Raw genomic sequence first — 21,590 nt, 5'->3', positions numbered from 1 at the left:
CGGACTATTTAAGTTCTGGGCCATACCAGGCATGAGGGCCCAAGTAGACTTCTTACAATGGCTGGTAGACAGGTGGAGCATACAGGACCAATATTTCATGATTGGTGGCCACCGGCTCCAAATTGAGCTAGAGGACATATATTTTTTGACTGGTTTGCCCAAGAGAGCCGAACGATTATCTCTTTTCGGGACTAGGCCAGGTGGCCAATCTGTCGCTAGTCTCTGATTAGAGTTTTGCAATGATCAAACAAAGGACAAACGGATCGGTATTAAAACTATTGACTTTAATGAACTTAAGGTTATTGCATTCACTGTCACCAGACTATGCGGGAGTGCAGCATTACATGTAGCTACTGGATCCCAAATGCAAATGGTTGTAGATTGTTATCGAGGTACCATATTCAATTGGTGCGAGGCTGTGTTGGCAAATGTAAAAGGCCAACTAACCAGAGCAAAGAACGGAAAACTAAAAAACTTTGGATACGATTTCCTGGTTGTGAGCTTTGGTCTAGAGAGGGTCCCTATGTTGGTGCCACAGCAGCTTTCCATTGAGGCTGGTCTTCCTCGAGAGCCTAGGGTAATGCGTTGGGTTGCAGTGATGGCCCGTTATCCTGAGGAGGGTTCAGAGGTTGTTCGATTTCCGCCTGAGTATTTTCGTTGGTTGAGGAACCAACTTTTTGTGATTCAGGATTTTCCATATGCCGGGATGGATTATCGCAGTGACCCAGACATGATTCTTCCACCAGGAGAGCAGTGGGATGATTCAAGTAAAATCATTTTCAACACTTTCTAAGTTTTAACTAATTTTTTTTGTTGTTTAAATCGTCCAAAACTGACAATAAAAAGTCTTAAATGTAGATGTGGGTCCACGACAACCAGCCGCTCTCCAACCTTATGAGAGGAGACACCCAGCTGCAGCAGTACTAGCCCCACAGGACCAATCTACAGAGATCTTGACAGATTTAGAGAATCATCTAGAGTGTTTGACCGCAGATATTCCAGAGATTGGCATAGATGATATTCCACTTAGGTTACAGCGATATGTGATTGGGGTCCCAGGACCTTTTAGGAGGTTCCTTTGTAGGATGGCCCGAGCAGTGGTTTCTTATCGTGATCATCACCATGGATAGGATGATCACTTTTGTAGACTCACATGACATTTTTGTCTTTTTGTACTATCATTTTTGCTGATCATAAGAGGTTTCTCAACCTATGATTGAAGACGATGTATATTTGACACACTTCTTCTATGCTATGATATATCATTATTTCCGACTATCTTGTGTAACATGTTATTGAATGTTTTAAATTTACTGTTTTGATTATTGCAAATGTCTATTTATCATACGAGAAGCAACTGCATCTGCTAATGTATTTAAATGTCTTGGAATATGTTGATATTCAATGTAATAAAATTCACGTTCCAAGAGACGAACTCTCAAAAATAATCTTAATAACACTAGATTTCTAATGGCATAAACCCTGTTAAGCTGTAATACAACGAGTTCAGAATCTAACCTAACAATCAAACTCCAAATCCCAAATGAGATGGATTCAGATAATAACTCAATCACTACACTATACTCCGCAATCTTATTCGTTGTTTGACCGAGGCTTACCCCATGCATAGATACTAACTCATCAGAGGGTGAATAGATAACCCAAGTTGCAGAAGAAATGTTCCATGTACTACGACAAGCATCATCAACAAAACCAATGTATGTTTCAAGAGACGTCAACATCTGCAATATCAAGAGTAAAACCAATATAAGCAGGAATAATGATAAAAACACTCTCTAAACTAGTCACGCATTTCTAATCTAAAATACACTAGCTATAAAGAAACTGATCTAACAAAAATCTCCACACCGAAATTTAAGCATAATATCTCTTCAAATAAAGCCCATTTATGGGTTTACCCAAAGGGACACCGTCAAAATCTACAAATTCATAGGCCCCTTTTGCCAGCTTTCGCTTAACAATATAAGGACCATGCCACATCGGTACAAATTTTCCAGCCCTTAGCTTATCATTTGCTTGATCATATATTAAAACTAGGTATCCTTCTGAAAAATTACGAGGTGTAACATTTCAGTCGTACTGAGCTTTTATCTGTTTCGCATGAATTTCGATTGCTAATGCAGCAGTGCGTCGATTCTCATCTAACTGAGATAAGTACAAAAAAAGTTTATCCTCTTCAGAAGTGGCTGGGAGTAATTCTATGGCTATTTGTAATGACGGAATTTCACATTCAATAGGTAACATTGCTTCCAAACCGTAAACCAATTGAAAAGGAGTGAAACCAGTTGATGTTTTCACTGAGGTTCGATATGCCCAAAGTGCTAAAAATAACATGTTATGCCAATTCGACCTATGAATACCAATGATTCGTTGGATCATACTGACTATAACTTTATTGATAGCTTCAACCAGATCAGTAGCCTTTGGGTAATATGGAGTAGAACTATCATGACGCAAGCCAAGTTGATCTGTCAGTTCAGTCATCATGATGTTTCGAAAATGACTTCCATGATCAGTAATAATAGCTTGAGGAACACCGAATCTAGCAATTACATGATTGAATATGAAAGTTGCAGCAGTTTTGTCGTCTGCTGAAAATGTAGGCATCGCCTTGGTCCACTTAGTAAAATAATCTACTGCTAGGATGATATACGCATGCCCCCCGGCCGAGTGAGGGTTACATGTAATAAATTCAATACCCCACTTTGCGAAAGGACTGAAAACAATTATAGGGTGGAGCACGCATCTTATGATCAAAAATTTGACAATTGTGGCATTTCCATACTGCATAGGTACAATCTTTGAATAAGGATGGCCAGAAATAACTAGTGCGCAATATCTTTTGGGCTGTGGCATACCCAGACATATGACCACCACATGCTCCAGAGTGACAGTCATTCAGAACCTTTTCAAATTCGTCATGAGTTAGACAACGTTGGAAAACAGAATCCGCCCCACGACGATAAAGTGTATCTCCAATAATATTGTATTTTTGGGATTGGAAACGTATTTTCCGTCATTGAGATCGTGAGATTTCAGGCCAAAGAGATTGGGTTTGGAGATAAACAATAATATCTCCACACCATGGATCAAGAGTACTGATAAGAAACAAGGATTCGTCCGCAATGGGTTCTTCCTCCACAGTTTCAGTATCAATACACGGGAAATCACATATCAGTTCTGCAAAAACCAAAGATTTCTTAGCCTTGGATTTTTCAAATTCCAAGTCAAATTCCTACAAGATAACTATCAATTTGGAATACTTTCCCCCTAGCAATTGTTTGGTCAAGATGTAAATCATAGGGTTACAGTCAGAAATTACCGTGGTTTTGCGTAATAAGATGTAATGACGAAATCTTTGGACAGCTTGAACAGTTGCCAAGGCCAATTTCTCCACATGTGAATATTTAAGCTCAGCCGGATTCAGAGTTCGACTAAGATAGTAAATCACATGTTCATTGTTGAATTCATCTTCCTGAACTAAAACCATCCCAATGGTAGAATGAGAAGCAGCGAGGTACAAAAAGTAATCCTGGTTGTAATTGGGAGGATGCAATAATAGTGCATGGGTTAACACGTGTTTAAGTGCATCAAAATATTTGACAGCTATCTCATCCCAAAAGGATGGAGTATTCTATTTCAACAACCTGGTAAAACATTTTGTTATCTCGGCGTAGTTAGGAATGAAACGACGTAAAAAGTTTGCTTTCCCTTGCAAACTTTGGAGTTGGCGGAGAGTCGAAGGAGGAGGTAATTCGACGATAGCTTCAACCTTCGAGGGATCGACACGAATGCCAGCTTTTGAAATGACAAATCCCAGTAAATGACCTATTTCTACATAGAATACACATTTGTGTGGATTCAGCCTAATTCGATAATGCCTACTTCTCATAAAGATAGCTTGTAAATGAGTGAGATGATCGGCTCTATGTAATGAATGGGAAGGTAAATCATCGAGATAAGGTTACACAATGTGCTTGATGTCATGAAATGCGTAAGACATAGCCCTTTGAAAATTTGCTCCAGCGTTCTTCAATCCAAAAGGTAATTTGCAATAAGAAAAAGTCCCCCATGGACAAATGAAATCTGTTTTAGGTTAATCAGCAGGGAGTATGTTGATTTGATTGTAACCATAAAAACCATCCATAAAGGAGAACATTTCACTGCCAGCACAGTCATCAATAATTTAATCGATATAGGGGTTTGGATAATTGTCTTTAGGACAAGCTCGATTAATATCCCTATAATCGATACATATTCTTATCATTCCTTGTTTTTTGTTAACAGGAACAATATTCGATACCCAATATGTTAAAGGAATTGGATAAATGAAACCTGCTCGAAGTAATTTCTCAACTTCAGCTTTAATAGCAACAGCTTTTCTCGAATGTATCTGACGCAAACATTGTTGGACAGGTTTAGCATCTTAGTAAGTTTTAATTTCATGGACAACAATCGATGGATCGATTCCTGACATTTCTTCATATGACCAGGCAAACACATCGCAGAATTCTTGAAATAGGGCTTTATAAGTTTGGATTTCATCGTCCGTACAGGAAGCACCTATTTGAATGTTTTCAATAATTCCACGTTTAACTGAAATGTCAATAGGAACCGTTGGAGAGATATTTCCCAAATTTAACTCAGAATTAGGATGTTGCAATGGATTCTATGGTTCTTTGACATAGTCAGTAGTAAAAATAGATGAAAAATCATTTTCAAAATGATCATGCTCAGGTAAAAATGAAGATCAATAATGAAGATCTTCCCATGGAAAATCATCAACAGACAAAAGTTCACGAATCTGCTTATCAGTATAACAGGTTTATAAAATGTTATTGAAGCTGAGGTTGATATCGAAAGTGATTCTCCATGGACCACATTCATTGGATCAGTTTCAGTTGAACAAGAGTCAGAAAATGACTGTACGGCCTGATATGCAATTTCCAAGGGACTCAAAGGCATCATGCCATTAAATGAATCCACCTCGGAATTGGAAGGTACGATCCAAGGATCATCAAAAGCAATAGTGTTCGATGAAATCATATGAATAGTTACAATAGAAGGTGATACGTTAGGAGGAGGGAAGGAAAAATTTCCAAGTAAACCAGAATCTTTAATCAAACCTACCCCAACATCCTTGTAAGGGATAGTTGTTTTACCGACATGCTGAGTACTATCTGAAGAGGTTGGGTTGGATGAGAAATAAGACAGCTTGTCTATCGTAATGATATTTCTGTTATGAGGAAACTTGATAAGCCGAAAGACCGATGAAACAATAGTAGTCATAGCATAATACCAACTACAACCCAAGAGAAGGTTGTAATCTAGAGGGGCATCAACCACTTCCACATCTAGATTTACAGTTTTGCCTTTGACCCCTATAGGTAAATCCTTCAAAATAACAAAAGAATGGAACCCTCGACCATCAAAAGCCTTTAGAATTGTCAAAGACTGATTGAGTGTAGGAGAACCAAGCGATATCCAACACTAGATCAACATAATACACGTAGAATCTCCCTCATCAATCACAGTCTGAAAGCAAGGTATACTTTTGACTAACACTGGAATCTGCAAAGCCATTTGATGAGGTAGGCAGGGTGTACTATCCTCTAAATCGAAGATTATTAGGTTCGAATCCTGAATATCAATAGCTCCTATAGCATACAATAGTAATTTACGTTGTGCTGGGCATGATTGCAGCACTTCCAAAGCCAACATTGCTGAAGGGGAAATAGCTAAGTCTTCAACAATGTTACAATTCTAAGTAGATCTTGCATGCGGATTGAAAGCTGATTTCCGAAGTATACCTTTAGTAGGCGATTTGATTACTAAGTCAGGGTTAGGTTTCTCAATCTGTAGCGGATCAGAACCAGGAGGAGTTATAATTGATGGGTTTGAATTAGAAGATTCTGCTTCTTTACCACCAACAGGATTTTTACTACCATAATCTTGCGATCGCGTCGCAATCCTGACATGAGACATCATCATAATGGGTTATCCTGAGGCATTTGAGGAAGAACCGATCATCTTACTATCTTGATTAGGAAAAGGATCCTTCAAGACAGCGGGCGTTTGAGAACCTTTGATGATTTTCAAAACCTCTGCTCGATTTGGGCAGTCTTTGGTAAAATTATCCTCATCACAAATGAGACAAGGATAGTGAGGTTTACATTTCTCGTCAATAGATTCATTTTTATCTGTTTTCTCACTTGAGTTTTGTTTGTTTTTCTTCTTCCCCTTCTTTTTACCACTAGATTTTGATTTGGCCGTAGATGATTCTACGACATGGATATCGGCAGGAATTTCAGTGGAAGAGTCTCCTGTCAGGGAATCTGGTAAAGTTATAATAGGAGAAGAATTCTTTGAAGATTTCTTCTTGCTTTTAGTACTAACTGAACCGATCATACCATCAGCAGCATGAGACCCTGAAGGAGTTGCAGTAATTTGATTGTGTTTCAGAAGATCAGGGATTTTTTCATGTAAAATACCTGACTGTGTATAGACGAGGTCAAGGTACTGAGCCTGAGCAATGACTTGCTCTTCAGTAACAACTCTTGCCTTAGCTACATCTTCAGTGATTTTAGGTAACAATGATTTAACAAACCATTCTACTAAAATTTGATCCGAAATAAAAACTTTCACTAAATGCCTTCTACGTCGCCATTCATGAATATGATCAGAAATATATGTGGACGTGGATTGTTTTAGTGAAGTTAACAATTCCGTGCCATTGTCGTATCTGACAGGCAACTGAAAATGAGTTAAGAAAGAAGTAGCTAACTAACTAAAATTATAAAAAGAGCCTCGTGGTAACTCAATGTACCATTTGGCAACAAGACCAATCAGAGTTCGTTGAAAAAGACGTAAGCGAATTGAATCATCAATGATGGAACTAGATGCACACCAGAGGTGATATGTCATCACATGATTTGACAGATCCTCTCCTGACTTACCCTCGAACATCAGGATATCACTGGGAAACTTATTAGGCATTGGCGGCCAATACGGAAGATAGTAAATCGAATCGTTCATAAGGCACGACAAATTAGGTAAATCCAAAGTTGCAATAAATGGTAACTGAAGATTAGGGTCGCGAAAACCTTGGGTAACAAGACCAGCCCCAGGAGGAGGATATCCAGGATAACCTGGAATTGGATTTGGATTAGGAATATTATAACCTCCTGGAAAACAAGAATTAACTGGACCAAACTGGGGTTGTTGAGGTTTTGATAAGTATAGCCAAGGTACAGTTGATACTGATAAAGTGGGTTTTTTATAGTAGGACCGAATTGGTACTGTCCCTGGTACGGTTGATAAGTAAATTGTGGTTGACTTGTGACAACCGTACTTGGACGAGCTTGTCCTGCAGACATCTGGACCAAAGTCTGAACTATAGGTCCTGACTATGGTAAAGAGCTTGAGGAGTTTGCATTGATGCAGGAACAATAGAAACTGGAGCTATTGATACTCCAGAAACAGGTGTGCTAGGTTGAACAGAAGTTGCAGTAGTTGCAGCAGCAGTTTGAGGCAGAGTTCGAGGCGAACTAGGCCCAGGCTGCTGAACTAAACCAGGTGCAGAGGTTTGAACAATAGGCTAGACAGGTTGCTGGGTTGGACCAGAAACCAAATGTTGTCTAGGTTGACTTGATAACTGCACATTAGGTTACATATTCTATTGAGTTTGAGATGGATCCCACACCATATTCATTCCGGGGTATGGACCCATAAAAGGTTATGCATATGGAGGACCATAATCGGTTTAAACGTAGGGCTGATAATTAAGCAATACATTTCCAGCTCCTTGTACAAATGGTTGACCAGAAGGTGGTTGGAAACCTCGAGTTGGGTATTGACCTTGAGGTTGATAACCTGGAGGTGCGTACTAAAACTGAGGTTGACCTTAAGGTATATATTGATACTAGGGTTGACCTTGAGGTATGTACTGAGTCTGGGGTTGACCTTGAGGTATGTACTGTCCTTGAGGTTGCCCCCCAGGCAGTAACTGACTACCTTGAGGTTGCCCCCCAGGGGATAATTGACTACCTTGAGGTTGTCCCCCAGGTGGTAACTGCCTACCTTGAGATTGAGGATTTGGAATACTACCAGACATCATAAGGATTTATTCTACAATTAATGCTTGAGTTCCATTATTACCAGTTGATAGCTCATGTTCGATTGGTTGAGGAGATGCTCCTGAAAAAGTACCAGTGAGTGACTGGTACCCCGAAGGAACAGAAGGACCGCCATATAAAAATGTTTCCAGTGTTTGGGAAAACATAGATGACTGTCTTGACATATTCAACAGAGGATAATAACCTCTGGGTGTTGGATGAAAAGGAATTCAAGGTGGTGAAAAACTAAGACCTGGGTTTTCTAAAAATTTGTCAATGATACGTACCAAGCGTCACTCCTAAAAGGACTGTAGAAAATTGATTCACGCTCCCTAAGTTCTATAGTTGGTTGATTTTCGGGAAGAATTACATCTTCGTCCGAACTGACAAGTTATTCAATAGAAATGAGGCCAGAAGGAAGATTTTGGGTAATGATATTTCCTACCCTGGGTGAACCAGGACCACTAGAAGTTGGAGAAGCAAATCCTGAAGATGGAGTAGCAGCAGGTTCAGTTTCAAGCTCAAAAATTTCAGGTTCTTCAGCTAATTCACTGGTAGGAGAAATACTACTAGTAACTTCGAAAAATGAAATTGGTTCAGAAATATACTCTATTGTTTGTACTTGATAATTAGGATGAACAATTAAAGATGACTCTCCAGCTTCTGGTGACCCAACTCTACTATCACTAAGTGATACAAGAGCTTGTAGCCCTTCAAGCTGGCTTGGTATATACTCAGGAGGTTGGCCCCGGAGTCTACAAGATTGTCTCGATAATTCAGCCACGATTAAATATTTAATTACTCACACGCAAACAAAGAAAAATTTCAATAAAACCACCTAAAGTCTCTAAAGAAACACACGCCTAAAAAATATAAGAGTTCAAACCACACACAAACAGTAACTTCCCGTACTAAAAACACTAGTTGGTGATGAAATCCAACATTGTACAATTTTAATACAGAAATGGCAGTTGGAATAGTTACCCCGACAACCTGCTTAATGAAACACACTGGCACAAGTCTCTTCACAAAACCATCTTGAGTGAAGAGAACCCCCCAGAGGTTCCAAGTGAGTCTAGTTGACATCTGCTCCAGGTACAGTGAGACCCGTCTTTCACCGTCACCTTAGGAAATAATCTTAAGTTTATGGACACTAAGGTTACCAACAGCAACAAATACAACTGGGGGAATAGTCTATGATCTGATCTACGCACAAGGGTAGAGTAACAAAGCTCAATCCCCTTGAAGGCTCCTCGACATGATCAATTCGAGGTTAACCAACAACTGACTGTTGGCATTATGATTCAGGTTTGGTGCTATGGCACAGGTGTTGTACTTGATGGCAACTCACTCAAAAGGTAGATCTCTGTTCAGACTCTCAAAATCATAGAAAATGAGATACCCGCAGGTGAGCCTAAGAAAAGCTGCAGACCCGCAGGTACCCCAACCAAGAAGTGCAGACATACCCGCAGGTACTCTGTTCAAAAGGTGTAGACTTCAATTTCACTCACTTCAATGCAGAGAAGCGCGTGCACGTGGGAATTCTTATGAATGGTCCATGGTATTTAGTCCGACGTATATGATCCTATGGTTTTGGTCCGTGGTATAGCATCTAAATTATTGAACCCCGGTTTTGGGTCCCTTGTATCGGTTCTCTATGGTTTTGATCCTTGGTTTGAGTATGGTCTTGCCTATAAAAAGGAAAGGAGATCATTTGGCTAGATACTTTTGAATATTGAATATCTTAAGATCTGAAATTTTGGGTGATCGGTTTGATAACGCTAGATCTAAATCAAGGTGAATACTGTAAATTATAAGGCGGATCTATTGTGATCTCATTGGTGCATGATCAAATCTGTGGATCTGACAGTCTATGGCACATTGGAGGACTGATAAATTGGCTCTATTCGGAGGTCCGCAGGCGATCCACAGCGCAGGTGCGGAGGTACGCAGCTCAGCAGAAGGTGAAGGTGCGGAGGTATGCAGCGCAGCAGAAGGCGCTGGTGCGGAGGTACGCAGTGCAGCAGAAGGCACAGTGCGGAGGTACGCAGAGGAACAGAAGGACCAGGTGCGGAGGTACGCTGTCAGGTAGACAGTGCAGGTGCGGATCTGCACAGAGGTACGCAGTGCAGCAGAAGTAGTAGGTGCGGAGGTACGTAGAGCAGAAGAAGGATCAGGTGTGGATCTGCGCACTTTAGACACATAAGAGCTGCGGATATTCACAGGTTTCTATTGGTGAAGTTGCGGACTTTTCTTGAAATATTTGTTGGCTGCCTTTTATCTATTGCTGAAGAGTTCTGGGTTTAGATTTCTGGTATTGTTGTTATGGTTACCGCATTCTGAGAAGTTATTGGTTGATTCATTGATTGATTGAAAAAGGAGATTGGTTTATTCACATGTACTTGATGATTATTTGATGTTCATGGATCCAGTCTGAAAATTAATGAAACGTGGTCCTTGGACAAAAAGAAGTTGGGGGTTGTAGCTCCCTTCCAGGAGAGTCTGGAAAATGAGAGAGGGTTGTATCTCTCTGCAGGTTGCAGCCTGCGTACTGGTAAAGGACTGCACCAGTACAAAATCATTGTAAAAGAAGTTTCTAATTGAAAGAAGATAGAGACATATTGCAGCAGGTGGTTTTCACCCACATTGGGTTTCCACCTTATATCTGGTGTTCTTTGGTGTGACTATCTGTTTTCCTCGTTCTTGTTCATTATTATATGGTACTGACATACAAGTTAATGATCAATATCTTAAGAATAAAGTAAAGTATAAATCTGGAAGGAATATTGAAAAGAATTTGATAATACTGATTCACCCCCCCCCCCCTCTCAGTGTTATTTCCAACAATTGGAATCAGAACTAGGTCCTTCTGAAGAAGCTTGATCGCTTGAAGGAAGATCCATCATCATGAGCAACTACGAGAGAGAAGCATCTATCAGGCCACCAATTTTTGATGGGACAAACTTCGTATATTGGAAGGTAAGAGTTATTGCCTATCTTCAATCTCTTGGTACAGAAGTCTGGGATATCATAGATACAGGGTACACTTTTCCATCAGCAACTCCTACAGATCCTGCTGAGAAGAAGAAATATGAAACAAATGCAAAGGCTGTCAATACTCTATTAGGATGTCTATCTCAATCTGAATTCGTGAAGGTTATGCAGTATAAATCCGCAAAAGAAATCTGGGACAAGATTGTTCTGAGCTATGAAGGAGATGATCAGGTAAAACGAGCAAAACTTCAAACCCTCAGAATTCAGTATGAAAATCTCAGAATGCACAACGATGAAAGTGTGGCTAACTATTTCCTTCGTGTAGATGATATTGTTAATTGTATGAAAAAATTGGGTGAAGAAATAAAAGAGGCTGTTGTGGTTGAAAAGGTTCTAAGATCTTTGTCCCCTAGGTTTGAATCTAAAGTTTCTGAAATAGAAGAGAAAGAGAATCTACGAAACCTTACCATGTCACAGTTGCACGGAATTCTGACTGCTTATGAAATGAGGAAAGGAGGACCATCAGACAGGAGAGAAGCTACCTTCAAGGCTTCAGGCAAAGGAGATTACTATGAGTTAGGACACGTGTCAGAAGAAGAAGAAGAATCAAATTTTGTCAAAAACCTTCAATGGGGTGCTGGACGATTCCGAGGTAAGTTACCTTTCAAATTCTTTGCTTGTGGAAGAGTCGGTCACTATGCTGCGAAATGTCCTCATAAGGATAAGATTGACAAGGGGAAGGAACCTGTCAGATGGAACAAGAAACAAAATGCAAATAAGAAAAGCTATTACACTCATGAAGATAGTGATGGACTTTCAAATAGTGACGAAGATGAACGAGGTAATAATTATAAACTTTTAATGGCTTTTGAAGATGATGATTACATGGATGCTATAGATGAAGAAGGTCTTTATGAAGAGATTTCTAATCTCAAAATTTGCTTAGAAGAGAAAAATGTGATTATTGACTCTCTGCAATGTCAACTGGCTAAAAGGGAAAAACATCTTGAAAAATTGGAATGTGAAATTGTTGGTCTTAGAAAGGAGATTGAGAAAACAAAAGCTCTTAACCTTAAATTTGTTCAAGGATCTGAAACTCTGGATGAGATTATCAATGTGCAGTGTTCTCCACTAATCAAGACAGGTATGGGATATAATGGAGAATCATCTCAAGCATCCACCTCCAAAAGTTATCTTCATGCAGCAAGGAGAAGCGAGCAAAGGCCTAATAGAAATCATCAGGTAAATCAGGGACAGTTTAACTCAAGAATGAACAAAGACTATCAAGAAAATCGGGGGCAATCTACCTTAAAGACAAACAGAAGCCACAACCAGCCATAGGTAAAAGCTTCCCAATTTGCCTCAAGAATGGATGTCAGTAGAAATTACAATCGATTGGCTGATAGATTGGATAATCGCAAGAGTTTCTTCAATGGCCAATGTTTCTCTTGCCATAACTTCGGTCACAAAGCAGCTCAATGTGTTGCCTATAAGACAATCATGACTAGAGAAGCTCGAAAACAAAGAAGTATGACTAGAATCACGAAAAGGACCTATAACAATTTTTCCGCCCTTGAAAGTGAAATTGGATGTTCTATTTGTAATAACTTTGGTCATGAAGATTCTGAATGCAGGAGCAGGTTTCGAAAGACAACTCAGAAGGAACAAACCTCAAACGCCAGAGCATGGAGAATGAAGGAACCGCAACCAGAAAGATGTGGGATAGCTTTATATGCAGAAGGACAGGAAAATCAATGGTACATCGATAGTGGATGTTCGAAGCATATGACAAGTGATAAAGAAAAACTTCAATCATATAGTGCTTTAGAAAAAGGAAAGAAAGTTTCTTTTGGAAATGATACCCCTGCAGTCATAAAAGGAAAAGGCACTGTTCAATTAAAAGAAAAAGTCAAGGCTGGAAATGTTTTGTATGTTGATGGCTTGAAGCATAATCTACTAAGTGTCAGTTAGATGTGCGATCAAGGAACTGAGGTAATATTTCGATCAAATGGATGTAGTGTTCGTGATCTTGATACAGGAAAAATAGTGATCAAAGGCATAAGAACTCCAAATAATTTATACATATTTGAAGAAGGACAACAACAATGCTATTTGAGCAAAAATGATGAACACTGGTTATGGCACCGGAGGTTGGGGCACCTAAGCTTTTCACAGATAAGGAAAGCATGCAAGTACCAGGCAGTTCGTGGTCTTCCAGACATCAGAATTCCAGACAATACAATTTGCAAATCATGTCAGTTGTGTAATCAAACCAAAACTAACTTCCCTGAGAAGGAAGGATCAGCCAGCAGGCCACTTAAACTTGTCCATACTGATGTATGTGGCCCATCTAGGAAAAGGTCACCTCGAGGAGAAGAATATTTCATATTATTCATTGACGACTTCTCCAGGATGGTTTGGATAGGACTTATGAAGCACAAAGACGAAGCCTTTGTTATATACCTAGGGGGGATAATATGGGGTACCAAGGGAGGTACCCAAGGTAATAATGTAATAATGGGATGGGCCATAGTAATAAATAAGGTGGTTAACCCATATCATGTAAGGGACCACAAGTAGTTAATAATAATGTAATGGGCCCATGGTATTAGTTTGATGGTATGAGGGAACCATGGTAATGATCCATGGTATTGTATGTATGAGGCCTATATAGAGGCTAGAGACTCCACATGGAGAGATAGTCAAGGATTATTATATGAACAGGCATATGGCTTGTGGAGTGTTCTCCTTCCTTAAGGAGTGAATGTATGGTGTTGCCCTACCTTAAGGGTTTTGATAATAAAGAAGCATTTCTATCTATTTCTATCTTGTTATTATTGGGTATATTTGTTATTTCTCATATATTCTTTGGTTGGATCTACAACAAGTGGTATCAGAGCACTTTCTTGGGCACAAAAGTGGAGAATTTTTTTTAAATTTTTTGCAGGTTTTCGGGGGTGGCGAGTTTGCAGATAAGATATGTATGTTTTGGTGAAAAATCTGCAAAATATAATTGCAGATCTGTATTCTTTGTGAAAAAATAGCCGATTTCAAAAAAAAAATTTGGTTGAATCGGAGTCCGGATGAAGGAGATATCGTTGATCTAAAAATCAGTGGGGTTGCAGACAATTTTTTAGGGCAGTGAGTTTGTGGCGCAGATCTAGACGTCATGGTGCAATATCTGCAAAATCTAATTGTAGATCTGAATTCTTTGTGAAAAAATACCCAAATTCAAAAAACAAATCAGTCGAATCGGAGTCCGGATGAGGGAGATATCGTTGATTTAAAATCAGCTCTTTTTTGCAGAAATTTTGGTGACGGCGGGAGAGTTGCAGCACAGATCTGAAATTCTAGTGTCTGGATCAAGATTTCTATCACATGGGAAGATGCAGAATGATTGTTCCATTTCTGGAAACAGGTTATAATAGGGATTCTGAGCAATATTGACGGAATTGTGACCATTTCAAATTTTCGCCAATTTTTTGTGATGGCGCGCCTAGATCTGAATTTGAGGGACTTGTATCCATTTGATGGCTCTCATCCAGCCAAATGGATAGCACAAATGGAGAAATGTTTTAGATTGAATTACATCATGGATGATGAGACTCAGCTGAGTGTGGGAACAATGTACTTGGACATTGAAAGATTGCAATGGTGGCAAGGGCATCAACGTTGTTGTCGAAGGCCCTTGACTTGGGACAAATTCACAAAAGCTCTTATGGACCACTTTGACCGTAAAGCTAATCTTGTGGATAAGCTCACACAGACAGACACACAACCTAGCAAAGATTTTATTTTTACAAGAAAGAAGGAAATCAAGGAACCTAAAGGGTTGTTTTCTGCTAGTATCTCCTTATTGCAGGTTCCTGGATTCATTCAAAAGGAGAAGATCGTTGTGTCTGTAAATCCTAGTTGTAAGCATAATTTTATCAATGTTAATTTGGCAAAAAAATTGCAAGTTCCAACAAAACACATTGAAAACATACAGGTTGATAATGAGGATGTTCAAGTTTATAAAGATTTGAAGCTTTCTATGGATAAGTATGTGTTGCATTGTGACTTTTATACTTCAGATATGGATAACATGGATGTTGTTTTGGGATATCCTTGGATGGAATCTGTGGGTACGGTCAATATTAATGTGCAAAAGAAATTCATGAAGCTCTGGTATAAAAAGAAGAAAATTACATTACAAGATATTTCCATCAATAAACAGGTAGAGTCCACGGAGGTTGACACAGAAGATGTTCCAGGGACTGACATATCAGATGATGAGTAGTTGATGGTCGACAATCAAACACAAACAGAGGCTGAAGCCGAAAAGGTAACAGGTGCTGACACATATGATGAGGGTTCAGTGGTTAAAGTCATATTGGAAAAGAAGATACCACAACAGGCACCACAGCAGGGTGAATTAAAGAAAAAGACATCGTGGGTTAAAACTTCAACATATCATCACCCACATCACCCTGCAAGACAACCATCAAGATGGAAACCAAGTAGTCACAAGGACAACAACCCCCGTATGACGGATAGCGAGGAGAGAAGATCCACCTACTACACATCAACACAGAAGAGCTGCCATGGTCAACTTCCATCTCAAGCGAGTGAGGCATCAGCAAGATCGAGGGTTCACCTTTCTCTTGGATGGCTAGATGAACGTGCATGGTATCAGTGGACTACTCTTTTGAGTAGATATTATTATTTGTGTTCTTCCCATGTTTCGGGGACGAAACATTCTTAGGGGGGTGGAATGTTATATACCTAGGGGGGATAATATGGGGTACCAAGGGAGGTACCCAAGGTAATAATGTAATAATGGGATGGGCCATAGTAATAAATAAGGTGGTTAACCCATATCATGTAAGGGACCACAAGTAGTTAATAATAATGTAATGGGCCCATGGTATTAGTTTGATGGTATGAGGGAACCATGGTAATGATCTATGGTGTTGTATGTATGAGGCCTATATAGAGGCTAGAGACTCCACATGGAGAGATAGTCAAGGATTATTGTATGAACAGGCATATGGCTTGTGGAGTGTTCTCCTTCCTTAAGGAGTGAATGTATGGTGTTGCCCTACCTTAAGGGTTTTGATAATAAAGAAGCATTTCTATCTATTTCTATCTTGTTATTATTGGGTATATTTGTTATTTCTCATATATTCTTTGGTTGGATCTATAACAGCCTTCGAAAAATTCAAATCTTTCAAAGCCTTGGTTGAAAACGAATCAGATCACAAAATCAAGTGCCTCAGGTCTGATAGAGGTGGGGAGTTTACCTCAAATTAATTTTTCGATTTCTATGAAGAGCATGGAATAAGAAGGGAATTCTCTACAGCTAGGACTCCTCAACAAAATGGAGTAGTGGAAAGGATGAACAGAAGGGTTCAACAAATGGCTCGTGCTATGCTTGATGAGTCTGGAACTCCCGCAACCTTCTGGGGTGAAGCTGCATTTTCTGCGGTTGTTATTCTCAACAAAACAAATGTCCAGGTGAACAGCACTCAAACACCTCATGAGCTCTGGTATGGTGAGACTCCTTCGGTAAAACATTTCAAAATCTTTGGAAGCAAATGCTATATTAAGAATAATGATGAACATCTTGGCATGTTTGAACCTAGAGCAGATGAAGGCATTCTCCTTGGTTATTCTCCTCACAGCAAAGCATATAAGTGTTACAACAAAAGACTTGGAAGAATAGTTGACAACATTGATGTAGTGGTTGATGAAGAAGGAAACGTTCCTAGGCAAGTAAATTATGAAAATATCGAAGAGGATGAAGAACATCCCTCAAATCAGGCTAATGATGAAGAAGAACCTCAAGAGGCACCAGAGGAACAAATAAGGATAGAAGAGAAGAATCCATCCAGGTACGTTCAGAAGAATCATCCAGAATCTCAAATTTTGGGGCAGAAAGAGGCAGGTATACAAACAAGAAGAACAATTGCAGAAGCCTCAAGCTATTTGGCATTGCTCTCCTCCACTGAACCGCAAAATGTAAAAGAGGCATGCAAAGATGAATGTTGGGTCAAGGCAATGGATGAAGAACTTGAACAGATCGAAAAGAATAACACTTGGGAGTTGGTTCCTAGACCAAAAGATAAGAATGTCATAGGGACAAAATGGATCTTTAAAAACAAGCTGAATGAAAATGGGGAAGTGATTAGAAACAAGGCCAGACTTGTTTGAAAGGGTATGCTCAACAAGAAGGAATAGACTTTGAAGAAACTTTTGCTCCCGTTACTAGACTTGAGGCCATCCGAATGTTCCTTGCTCTCTCAAGCTTTTAGAAGTTCAAAGTATTTCAAATGGACATGAAATCAGCCTTTCTGAATGGAGACTTAGAAGAGAGGTGTACATTGAGCAACCAGATGGTTTCATTCTTGGAAATGATACAAATCTTGTATGCATACTAAAAAAGGCTCTTTATGGTCTTAAACAGGCTCCAAGGGCTTGGTACTATCGTTTGGACAAATATCTTCATCAACAAGACTTTTCAAAGGGATCAGCAGATAGCAATCTTTATATAAAAATTGAAAATGACAAATTGCTAATACTTGTTGTGTATGTAGATGACATTATCTTTGGCAGCAATGAAGAAACTATGAGTCAAAACTTTGCCTTGGTGATGCAGAAAGAATTCGAAATGTCATTACTTGGAGAGCTAACATATTTTCTTGGTCTATAAATCCAACAAAATGAAGGCGGTATCTTTTTGTCTCAAACCAAGTACCTCAAGCAGATTTTGAAGAAGTATGGCATGGAAGATTCAAAACCAGTATGTACCCCTATGGTTACAGGATGCAGCCTCAGTGCAAATGATGAATCAGCAGCAGTACATAAACCAACCTATAGATCCATGATTGGAAGTCTACTTTATTTGACAGGTACCCGACCAGACATCATGCATGCAGTGGGAATAGTTGGAAGATTTCAAGAAAATCCCAAGGAAACTCATCTTCAGGTAGTTAAGAGAATCTTCAAGTACCTTCAAGGAACTCAAAACTATGGCTTATGGTATCCTAGAGATACAGATCTCACACTTCATGCTTATACAAGTGCAGATTGGGCTGGAATCATGGATGACAGGAAGAGCACAAGTGGTGGTGCATTCTTTATGGGTTCTAAATTAGTATCTTGGTTCAGCAAGAAACAGAGTTCGATTGCTTCATCTACAGCTGAAGCGGAATATGTGGCTACTGCATCTTGCTGCACTCAACTCCTTTGGATGATGCAGACCTTGCAGGATTTTCAAATCACTTGTACACCACCTATCTCTATCCTGTGTGATAATACAAGTGCTATCAGAATTTCAAAGAACCCAGTCATGCATTCAAAGACCAAGCATATACCTATCAAATATAATTTTCTTCGAGAACAAGTGCTTGAACAAAAGGTCAAGTTGGAGTATGTTCCTTCTAAGGAACAAGTTGTTGATATACTCACCAAACCTCTACCCAGGGAGACCTTTGAATACCTCAGGCAAAAGCTGGGGGTAGTTGATGCATCATCTTGTTGTTGAATCTTACCTGTTTCAGAGATTGTTGGTTGTACGCGAGTTTCATATGGGGTATACGCGTACATTCGCTAGTTTATGGATTGGTCAAAGACCATCTGGCACAGGTTCAGGGGGAGCATATATTCTTCTAATAATGCATTGTTGGCATTATGGTAGAAGATCTTGGAGGAAAAAGTACAGAAGGAGAACATGGATGTTGATCTGAATATTGCTGCTAATATGTCTCTATCTCTTTTGTCAAGGTCATTTATGGTGTATGACGGATTATGGTTCTTCTTGAAGAAATTTTCTTTTGCAGATCTGGTCTATAGTTAGGGGGAGCATGATCAGCACAGCAGAGCAGAGACTTCAGCATGATCTCAGGGGGAGCATAACCCTTTGCCCTTGATGTCAAAGGGGGAGAATGACCTTGAGGATCTTGGGGTTGCAATCAAGTCCAAAGGGGGAGATTGTTGGCATTATGATTCAGGTTTGGCGCTATGGCACAGGTGTTGTACTTGATGGCAACTCACTCAAAAGGCAGATCTCTGTTCAGACTCTCAAAATCATAGAAAATGAGATACCCGCAGGTGAGCCTAAGAAAAGTTGCAGACCCGCAGGTACCCCGACCAAGAAGTGCGGACATACTCGCATGTACTCTGTTCAAAAGGTGCGGACCTCAATTTCACTCACTTCAATGCAGAGAAGCGCGCACATGTGGGAATTCTTATGAATGATGCATGGTATTTAGTCTGACGTATATGATCCTATGGTTTTTGTCTGTGGTATAGCATCTAAATTATTGAACCCCGGTTTTGGGTCCCTTGTATCGGTTCTCTATGGTTTTGATCCTTGGTTTGAGTATGGGCTTGCCTATAAAAAGGAAAGGAGATCATTTGGCTAGACACTTTTGAATATTGAATATCTTAAGATCTGAAATTTTGGGTGATCGGTTTGATAACGCTAGATCTAAATCAAGGTGAATACTGTAAATTGTAAGGCGGATCTATCGTGATCTCATTGGCACATGATCAGATCTGTGGATCTGACAGTCTGTGGCACATTGGAGGACTGATAAATTGGCTCTATTCGAAGGTCCGCAGGCAATCCACAGTGCAGGTGTGGAGGTACACAGCTCAGCAGAAGGTGAAGGTGCGGAGGTACACAGCGCAGCAGAAGGCACTGGTGCGGAGGTACGCAGCGCAGCAGAAGGCACAGTGCAGAGGTACGTAGAGGAACAGAAGGACCAGGTGCGGAGGTACGCTGTCAGGTAGATAGTGCAGGTGCGGATCTACGCAGAGGTACGCAGTGCAGCAGAAGTAGTAGGTGCGGAGGTACGCAGAGCATAAGAAGGATTAGGTGCGGATCTGCACAGTTTAGACACAGAAGAGCTACAGATATTTGCAGGTTTCTATTGGTGAAGTTGCGGACTTTTCTTGAAATATTTGTTGGCTGCCTTTTATCTATTGTTGAAGAGTTCTGGGTTTAGATTTCTGGTATTGATGTTCTGGTTACCGCATTCTGAGAAGTTATTGGTTGATTCATTGATTGATTGAAAAAGGAGATTGGTTGATTCACATGTACTTGATGATTATTTGATGTTCATGGATCCAGTCTGAAAATTAATGAAACGTGGTCCTTGGACGAAAAGAAGTTGGGGGTTGTAGCTCCCTTCCAGGAGAGTCTAGAAAACGAGAGAGGGTTGTAGCTCTTTGTAGGTTGCAGCCTGCATACTGGTAAAGGACTGCACCAGTACAAAATCATTGTAAAAGAAGTTTCTAATTGAAAGAAGATAGAGACATATTGCAGCAGGTGGTTTTCACCCACATTGGGTTTCCACCTTATATCGGGTGTTCTTTGGTGTGACTATCTGTTTTCCTTGTTCTTGTTCATTATTATATGGTACTGACATACAAGTTAATGATCAATATCTGAAGAATAAAGTAAAGTATAAATCTGGAAGGAATATTGAAAAGAATTTGATAATACTGATTCACCCCCCCCTCTCAGTATTATTTCCAACAGTGACCCCAGGCTCCTCGACAATGATTAATCTGAGGTTTACCGTTTATAATACGTTCAAATCTTCTATCTTTCTCAATGAAACAGACTTGATTGTCTCAAAGCTTTGGACATGATCTCATGATTGACTCCTTTAAGAGAATCTTCCCAGAATGTATCAATTACAATTGGATTTATTTCCTACCATAAGATATAGTTACTTGTTTCTTTTGACTATCTTGGAGAGTTAATTACTCCCTACTCCAAGATACTAGCCTAAGCTATATTGGTGATAAGAGCCTTAGAAATAAAAAAGATTGCTAGATCAATTTTAATTAATCGTTACTTTTATGGGTTGTTCTTTAAGTCAATAGGTACGGAAATGAAACTTTGATGATGTGAAAACTCGACTCAAAAAACACTAAAAAATGCACCTAAAAGGATAAACAATTCATTTTCTTTCAATGAATTCCTAGCTAAAAGAAAGAGTTCGAGAATGCAATTCTTTGAGAAACAAATCCTTCTTTCAACATGTAAATGAAAATAAAATCTTTTGTCTTTTTCAATAAGAACTCAAAACGAGACTACTAATTATGCTCACAATAAATCTCTTTCTTTTTCAAAACTCAAAACTACAAAAAACAATTTCTTCAAAAGAGATCTACAAGTTCTAGAAAACACTCAACTACAAAACTAATCTTGAGATCTAAAAACTTCTAAAAACCTAATTGTATAAAAGCTTCAATTCTTTTTTAGGACATTTTACTTAGTTGTTTAGCAAACTAGAGATTCATTCATTCAGAATAATAAATCAATCAAAAAACATCTAGATATGTTTTCTTTTATAAAAATGAAATTCAAAACTTATGAAAAAGCTTGTTCAAAGATTTGCAAAGAGAAAAGTAAATCTATTTCTCACAAAGGATAGATTTTACAAACAGGTCAAACTCATCAAGAAG

The sequence above is a fragment of the Pinus tabuliformis genome, chromosome Q (assembly GCF_031772625.1).
Source record: "Pinus tabuliformis cultivar Carrire ecotype Pingquan chromosome Q, CPIR1, whole genome shotgun sequence".
NCBI lineage: Eukaryota > Viridiplantae > Streptophyta > Pinopsida > Pinales > Pinaceae > Pinus > Pinus tabuliformis.
This window is presented reverse-complemented; position numbering follows the sequence as displayed.